Source organism: Pseudonaja textilis, chromosome 18, assembly GCF_049901715.1.
Source record: "Pseudonaja textilis isolate UNSWEBS1 chromosome 18, rPseTex1.2, whole genome shotgun sequence".
NCBI lineage: Eukaryota > Metazoa > Chordata > Lepidosauria > Squamata > Elapidae > Pseudonaja > Pseudonaja textilis.
In genome coordinates, this window is record NC_142007.1 from 4,832,363 (window position 1) to 4,841,184 (window position 8,822).

An 8,822-nucleotide genomic window follows, 5' to 3' on the forward strand; every position below is an offset into this window, starting at 1 on the left:
TGGCCACGAGACGGCAGGCTATTATTATTCTTTCCTCCACCTGCCATGCGCAAAATGGCCACGAGATGGCGAGCTATTATTAAGTTGCAGGTGGAGGAAAGAAATTGCACATTAACAATAATAGCCCGCCATCTCGTGGCCGTTTTGCGCCATAGCAGGTGGAGGAAAGAAATTGCACAGCAATAACAGCCTGCCACCTGGTGGAGGTTTTTCGTTATGGCAGGCGCAGGGAAGGAATCGCAAAAGTTAATAGAAATAAAAATAATCAGATTACAGATCTGGTATTTCACGAAGGATCTTACTCTGCGTCCCCCATCACTCTAGAGGGGATAACGGGGTGAAAATATAGCTCAAACTCCATAAAAAACCGTGCTTTTTAAAGTCTATGGGAAATTGCATTAACAGTAATAGCTCGCCATCTCGTGGCCATTTTGCGCCATAGCAGGTGGAGGAAAGAAATTGCACAGCAATAACAGCCTGCCACATGGTGGAGGTTTTTAGTTATGGCAGGTGCAGGGAAGGAATCGCAAACGTTAATATAAATAAAAATAATCAGGTTACAGATTTGGCATATCCATAATTCTATTCTATTCTATTTCTGTTGTACTCTCAGGACAGGGGTGGCAGAACTATAGCAACTGTCCGACTTGTGGACTTCGATCCCCATAATTCTTGACCCAGCCTGGTTCAGCCTGGGTCAAACTGGCTCAGGAATTCTGGGAATTGAAGTCCACAGGTAATAAAATTGCCATAGTTAATTATCCATCCCGGCTTAGGAGGTACCCCCGCTGCCTGCTCAAGGTCACAAGCAATGGGAAATTAAATAGAACCTCCACGTTAAAGGGCAGTGTACCTCTGAAGTACACGCCCTGGGATTGATTCCTCATGGGCTTTTTGGGGGGGGGGAGGCCTCTTTTTTTAGAAAGGGATGGGCAGACTTTCACGCTACGGTTGAGGAAACAGGGCTCCAAAGTTTGGATAGATCGGGCCCTTTTAAAAATAAACACGCTAAAGCGATAAAGGTGTTTTATTTATTTATTATCCTGTCCTGCTGGAATGCAGAAAAGCAGCCCTCACCACAAATAAAGCTTGAAATATTCTGCTTTAAACCTCAAAGTTTCTTCAGTGTCCAACCCGATGAGAAGACAAGGATATGTTTGATTCCCTCGACAGAGTGTGAATTGGGCAGGACCTTTAGTGAGGAAAAAGAGCATTGGAGATGCAGGCTTTCCAAAAAAAAAAGAAAAAAGAAAAGAAAAAAACAAACCCAGGCATAAAGTGGGAATCGTTTCATTTTACTCAACTGAGCGTGAATGTCACAGAAACACACATTTGTGTGTCCAGCATTTCTTTTGTCAAAACTCCAGCTTGCAGACTTCTTCTTCTCCAACTCGATTTGCCCACGGTGCTCAACGGGGGTTTATTTAAAGGTGTTTTATTTTAAAATCAAACCCGGTGTTCTATTGAATAAACAGTGGTTTATAGGAATGTCGCATTCACGCGACTCCCAAATGGCAAACCAACCGTATCATTAGTGGGGACATGATAGCAATCAATCCCTAAACAAGGAGAGAAGGAGAAATTTGGTGACAGTGAGAACAATTAACCAGTGGAACAGCTTACCACCAGAAGTTCTGGATGCTCTCTTTTAAGAAGAGAACTGGACAGCTATTTGACCAGAATGGTATAGGTTCTCCTGCTTGAGAGGGGGTTGGACTAGAAGACCTCCAAGATCCCAACAGAATAACCTCCAACTTTGTTATTCTGTTATGGCTTGGGATAAGGTACAAAGAGAATGAATAAGAGCCTCTCACTCGGAAACTGAGTTAAAAAGAACCCAACTTTCTCCTTTCTGTCTTCAGTACCCAGCCTGATCCGTTGATTTTTTTTTTAAATCAGTGACACTTTTCCTGGCTGGATGCTATAAACCACAGGTAAAAATTCCCTTAAGTCAGACTGCTCTTTAAAAAAAACAACCTAGAAGAAAACAAAATATAAATACACCAGCACCCCCAAATGCTTGGGCACAAGGGGCCATATTTTCCTTATTTCTAGGTTTTACATAATGGTTTTCCTCACACAGAGTTTTCTGGGTTCAACACCCGTCTATCACTTCTTCCGCTTTTTTTTTTATAGAAAACCCGGGATAAACCAAAGGGAAACTGAACCAAGATCCACTCTTGACAGCTTTGGAAGCCATAACTGAGACCAGATGCTCCCACACTGCCACATTTTGAGCCTGGGAAAATGGGAGGGGGGGAATCTCTTGGAGTGTATAGAGTTAGACATAATGTTTTTTTTTCTAATTCAAGGTCATGTTAGTTGGCGCCTAAGTGAGAGGATGTCTTAACATGGGACGGGTGGTGATTGGGGCATGCGATGCGATGATGGGTGGATTTGTAGTTTTTTTTTACTTATTGCAAGGAACTTTCAGATTCAGGATTCCCCAGTTGTGACAGTTTACTCCCCAAATAAAAAATAACTTTTGCGGCCTTTGCAGCTGTCCCCTTCCTGTTTTCCTACCAACGATCCATCTTCTTTATACTTCCAGGAGAAAACGCTGCTTCCGGAACAAAGCTTGCTAACGTGCGGCACTTCTGAAGCAGTATGCTTGCTGATTGCTTCTTCAGCCATCACAACCAACAACCAGCTAAGACACTGCCAAAGAAACGCGCACAAACGTGCCATTTCTCGCCTCCCGGTCCATTCCTCCATCAACGTAGCCCCTGTGTGGAGAGAAGGCAAGAAGTGTGGCTCACAACGACAAAGGTTGCAAGGAAAAAAACAGCAAATAATATCGGTTAAGTCAAACAGGACTAGAAACTTGATTCTAAGGGCCTGGATTTCAATGCGTCAGGGGTAAAAAGCCACCAGGTCATTTTAGAAAATTATTTTCAATCTGGTTTTTTCCCCTCCATTTAGACCTCCGGCAATGCCACACCTCTACAGGAGCCCAGCTGAGCTATGCCTGCGAGACCCCTGGACATCCTTAAAAGGCTGCGACATAAGTATGAAAAGCGATGGGGTTGGCACCTGGCAGATCCTTTTGCAGGATCCCAGAAGGGATCAGCCTAGGAATCCTTTCCAAAAGTAGAAAGCTCAAATCGAAGGAGTCCTAAAAGTCATCGCTGAATGATCATAAACTATTCCTGAGTCATGCAAGAATTAGAAATATGGCAGGAAAACAGAAATGCATTAGGAGGAGGAAGGGGGGAATGGATGGATAGATTAGGGAAGAGAGAAGGAAAGGGAGGGAGGAAGGATGGATGGATTAAGGAAGGGAGAAGGAAAGCGAGGGAGGGAGGGAAGGGAGGGAGGATTAGGAAAGAGAAGGAATGAAGCATTAGGAAAGAGAAAGAAAGGGAGGGAGGGAATGGAGGAAGGACAGAGGGATGGATGAATTAGGGAAGAAAGAAGGAGAAAGGAAAGGAAAGGAAAGGAAAGGAAGGAAAGGAAAGGAAAGGAAAGGAAAGGAAAGGAAAGGAAAGGAAAGGAAAGGAAAGGAAAGGAAAGGAAAGGAAAGGAAAGGAAAGGTGATGAAAACAATTCTCTGAAACAGGAGAAATCACATCAAGTTTATCTTGCATTTAAGAGGGCACGAAAGAAAAATTTACTCTTCTTTAAGGAAATCACAACTGAACACACAGTGATGCATGTGGACCAGGTTTCTAATCCTCAGCCTTGCAGGGAAAAAAAAAACCCACCACAAAACCCCAAAAATACCTCCCGCATCTAGCCATCAGGTTTCTAGTCCTCAAGGTGGCAAAAAAAGCATAAACTAATACTCAAGCTTTATTTGTTGTGATTGTAAAAGGGAACAAATGTCAGACTGATGTCTCAGCTGTCAGAACAAGGCCAAAAAAATAAATAAATGAAAGAAAGATAAGAAGAAAAAAAACACCAGGCCTTTGACACCTTCAGTTGCAACGCAAAGAAATGGCAATGACTCCTCCAGCTGGGCAAAGCTACCCAAATACACTCAATAAACAAACTCAAGTGGCAAAAAACTACTTTTTAAAAAACATTTGGTACCCAAGGGTAGCACAACAGACCCCTCAAAATCCGTTGTATGAATACCTTCTTTAACCCAACCCCACAAAAAATCCAAGTGTAGTTATTAGACCAATGATGTTTACAAAAAGTGAATATCTCGACATTGAAAGAGATCAAGAATGTAACTTTTGTTATCAAGAAAGAAAGAAAGAAAGAAAGAAAGAAAGAAAGAAAGAAAGAAAGAAAGAAAGAAAGAAAGAAAAAAAGAAAGGAGGGAGGGAGGGAGGGAGGGAGAGAGAGAAGGAAGGAAGGAAGGAAGGAAGGAAGGAAGGAAGGAAGGAAGGAAGGAAGGAGGAGAGGAGAGAGAGAAGGAAAGGAAGGATGAAAGGAAGTAAGAAAGAAAAGAAAGAAAGAAGTGGGGAGGAGCAAAGAAGAGGGAAGGAGGGAGAGAGAGAAGGAAGGAAGGAAGCAATGAGGGAGAGAAGGAAGGAAGGAAGGAAGGAAGGAAGGAAGGAAGGAAGGAAGGAAGGAAGGAAGGAGGGAGAGAAGGAAAGGAAGGATGAAAGGAAGAAAGAAAGGAAAGAAAGAAAGAAGTAGGGAGGAGCAAAGAAGAGGGAAGGAGGGAGGGAGAGAAGGAAGGAAGGAAGCAATGAGGGAGAGAAGGAAGGAAGGAAAGAGGAAAGGAAGAAAGAAGCAGAGGGGGAGAGAAGGAAGAAAGGAAGGGAGGGAGGGAGGGAGAGAAGGAAGGAAAGGAAGGATGAAAGGAAGAAAGGAAGAAGCAGGGAGGGAGAGAAGGAAGAAAAGATGGGAAGGAGGGAGGAGCAAAGAAGCATGAAAGGAAGGAGGGAAAGAGAAGGGAAGAAGGGAAGAAGGACTGGGAGACAGGGAGGAAGGCGTAGCTGAGCAAGAAAGAAAAGGGGGGAAAAAACAGAAAAAAAACCAAAAAAAGTAAGGAAGAAGTGGAGAAATAAAATAAAAGAGACGCGCGGGAGGGGGCAGGGGGAGCCAAGAGTTGAGTCAACCTGTTCCAGGGGCATCTTCCTCCTCCTCCTCCTCCTCCTCCTTCCGAGACGGGGACAAACACCAGATTTGCCCCACTGCCACCGGCACAGACCTGGCAAAGGAGCACCTTCCCTCCTCTGGGTGGGGCCTCTCCCAGGTAGCCTTTTAACCCAGTGTGGTGTGTGTGTGTTCTCTCTTTCACACACACACACACACACACACACACACACACACACACACAGCGAAGGCCAACCTTTGACTGACTGCAGCCACCTCTGCCCAGATCCTCCTGGGGATCTTGCTGGAAAAAGCAGCAAGGGGGATGCGTGGATGTGGATATCACACACAGGTCACTTTGTTTGACTGTCGCCTCTGGTGGCTCCATCCAGGCTACACACCCAGAGAGGGCAGGAATGCAAAAACTAGGTTTTTTGGGGGTGGGGGGAAGAGCCCGAGCTAAAAACCCAAACAAATCTTCAAGCTGCTAGTCCCTTTGAATCAAACTTCCTTGGCAAGTTTTTTTTTTTTCCTTTTCTTTTCTTCTGCATTTAGACGGAAATGAGTTTGACAGAAGGTCGATTTTATTCCGGGGGGGAAATTGGTTTTTACGTGGTATAACGAGGCAGGAAGCATTAGAAAATTGGGTTTTCTTCCTCCCCAAAGGAGACTTTTTAGGAGCGATAAATTTTGGGGAGAAAAGGGGTTTAAATTCCCAGCTAAACCACTCCGTTCTCCAGCGAAATTATTTCCCCGGGACGGGCAAGAGGTAGAAAAATAAACGGGAGTGAGCAAAGGGCAGCTCACACCCTAAACACACACACACTCAGGAGTGAGTCACTGGCCTGTGAGAGGACCCACAAAAACACACAAGCATTACGCAACGGTTGAAAGAGATTGCTGACTAATGGAGTCATTCCTAAGCTTTGCACCCATGTAGACAGACCCAGCTGCAAGAAATATATGTGCCAGGCCACCTAAGGAGTGTTCCTGCTGCACCTCTGCGTGATAACCTGTTCTGGGCTCCCTTCCTCTAAGAAAGCACTTGGGGAGGGACAGAAGATTTGCAGGGACAAACAGACAACAGACTTCCTTTCTCCACCGCATTTGCAAAAGGAGGGTGGCCATTGTCTCTCTGCACTCATGGTTGCTAATTTCCTGTTAAGAAGGCTTAGGAGAACTGGAAGGGTCTAGGTCCCAGAAGGATCCACAAGATCAGAAGAAAGCTGGGTTGGAGGAGGGACTCACAACAACGTACGACCGGCGTAAGCTTGGAATTTATTTTGGTTTTTTTTTAATGTCCATTCATTCATTCATTTTTATGGATTGGCCCTTGGGCCCTATCGAAGTGCAGAATTCCAGAAACAAATGATTCTTGAAATTCGATCAAAAGCCATTTTTAGAACGGCACTGGATACAAAACACGATTTCAAACGAAATTGGAATTAAAATGCAGCCTCGAACGAAATTGGAATAAAATAAAAGGATTTCAGATTTAGGGAAAACACGATAAAATGTATATTTTCGGCGTCACCCCTGCAATCTGCCCCTCAATCAGTCCCAAATAAATGCAGCTCTCAACCAAACCATTTTGCTTTTAAGTCCTGTGCTGTGTTAAATGTTATTTTTCAGATTTTGGCCACACACAAGGTAAGTTGTTTTGACACGTATGAGGTGTTTTTCTTTTTTCTTTTGTAAAGCTGTGTAAAAGTTAGCATCTAAAAGGAGGGAGTCTTTGGATGATGAAACGAGAAGAAATAGAAACATCAAGACAGGATTAAATTATTGTACCGTTCTCCTAATTTGAAAGCCATGGTATTATTCTCTGTCTGGGCTACGACGCAGAAGTCTTAACTTAATCAAGAGATTTTTTTCCAGCTTTGACTCATTGAAACAAAGACATGGAGGAAAAAGACAAGCGACGGGTTAAAAGACATCACTGTCAAACCTCCCATTCTGCAGCTTCGTTAAACTTTGCTTAATTAGATCATCTTCTTCCAGCTTCTAAATCAAATGGGTCAGTTTGCAAACCGTGTTTGCCCTGGAACTGGGTTTGCTGCCATAAATCCTGTCGGTGGATTATGGGGCTTGGAATCCAGCTGGCTCAGGGAGGGCTTTGCACCCTGAACTAGGGAGGCTGGGTGGGTGGGTGCCTGAAATCTTTCCCGAAATTTAACAGATAGCTGCTTTGTCCCAGGCTCACCTCCGCAAGGGAATAACGCTTCTGTCCCGTTCACTTTTTCCGCTCTCCCGCACCCTCACACGAACCTCACACCAATGCACACACCGACAGTTGTAAAGTAAACTTACTTTCAAAGGAAAGAAGGATCCTGAAAATGCATCCAGGGACTGGAGTCATGTAGGAGTTGTGATGAGGCTGTGGGCTGGCTGCCTGAACTTGAACAAGTCTGGACTAGCCCAAGCGAAATCGGCTTTCTTTCTTTCCTTTTCTTTCCTTTCCTTTTTTTTTAAACTTCCCTCTCCAGACTTCAGATGAGCAAACAAGCCTAACTGGGGCTCACAGGATGAGCTAAGCAGTTCAGCAGGAACAATGACCCAGCGAGGTTGGCCACACCTGTGAAAATAGGAGAAAAAGAGAGAGAGAGAGAGAAAGAGAATGAGAGAGAGAGAGAAAGAGAATGAGAGAGAGGAGAAAGAGAAAGAGAGAGAATGTGTGTGAGAGAGAAAGAGAATGAGAGAGAGAGAGAAGAGAAAGAGAGAGAATGTGAGAGAGAGAGAGAGAGAGAGAATGAGAGAGAGAGAAAGAGAGAGATGTGTGTGTGTGAGAGAGAGAGAGAGAGAGAGAGAGAGAGAGAATGAGAGAGAGAGAGAAAAGAGAAAGAGAGAGAATGTGAGAGAGAGAGAAAGAGAAAGAGAGAGAATGTGAGAGAGAGAAAGAGAAAGAGAGAGAATGTGAGAGAGAGAGAGAGAGAGAATGAGAGAGAGAGAAAGAGAGAGAATGTGAGAGAGAGAGAGAGAGAGAAGAGAGAGAGAGAGAGAAAGAGAGACCTTTGTAGTGGATTGCAGAAGATGTCTTTCTGCATTGGCTTTTGAGTCACTTCTTCGGGAGGAAAGCGGAGAAAGGAAAGGCAATTGATCTACCCCGCAAGGTCGTTGTGTCGGGTGTCCACAGGGTCAGAAAGGCACACGCAGACTGCACGACCCAAAAACCCCTCTCTCCCTCCCCCCAAAAATCAGAAATCCCCGAAGCTGAGTTGGTGGAAATTTGAACCTGTGATCGGACTCGCTTCTCACCCGGTCAAACGGAGCAATGCGGCTCAGAATGAAACGCAGAGCCACCCAAGGGAGATAGATAGATAGATAGATAGATAGATAGATAGATAGATAGATAGATAGATAGATAGATAGATGCGGTATGGATAGAGACAGAGGATGGAGAAAGGTAGATGATAGAGATAGATAGATAGATAGATAGATAGATAGATAGATAGATAGATAGATAGATAGACAGACAGACAGACAGGAAGACAGACAGGAAGGCAGGAAGGCAGGAAGGAAGGAAGGAAGGAAGGAAGGAAGGAAGGAAGGAAGGAAGGAAGGAAGGAAGGAAGGAAGGATGATTGATAGCTAGATAGCTAGATAGATAAGAGTTCAATCCTAGGTAGAGGCAGATATTTCTTTCTCAGGGCACACTGAGAATATATCTGCCGAACAAGACTCTGCCCTGGTGACAGGAAAGGCATCCGGCCATTAAACACTCTGCTAGCTCCATTCAGTTGCCCAGACTCCACCCTGCAAGGGATTATGGGGTCGTTAAAATATGATGGTAGACAGATAGCTAGATAGATAGATAGATAGATAGATAGATA

General features: G+C 44.4%; 1 long non-coding RNA gene across 1 annotated transcript; it reads right to left on the bottom strand.

Annotated features, from left to right (window-relative positions):
- Positions 1–1,026: 1,026 nt before the first annotated feature.
- On the bottom strand, positions 1,027–7,567 carry LOC148124474 (uncharacterized). Its single transcript, XR_015739801.1, has 2 exons — positions 7,303–7,567; positions 1,027–2,726 (listed from the first exon to the last, which is right to left on the bottom strand). It is a non-coding gene; the product is annotated as an uncharacterized LOC148124474 (long non-coding RNA).
- Positions 7,568–8,822: the final 1,255 nt, after the last annotated feature.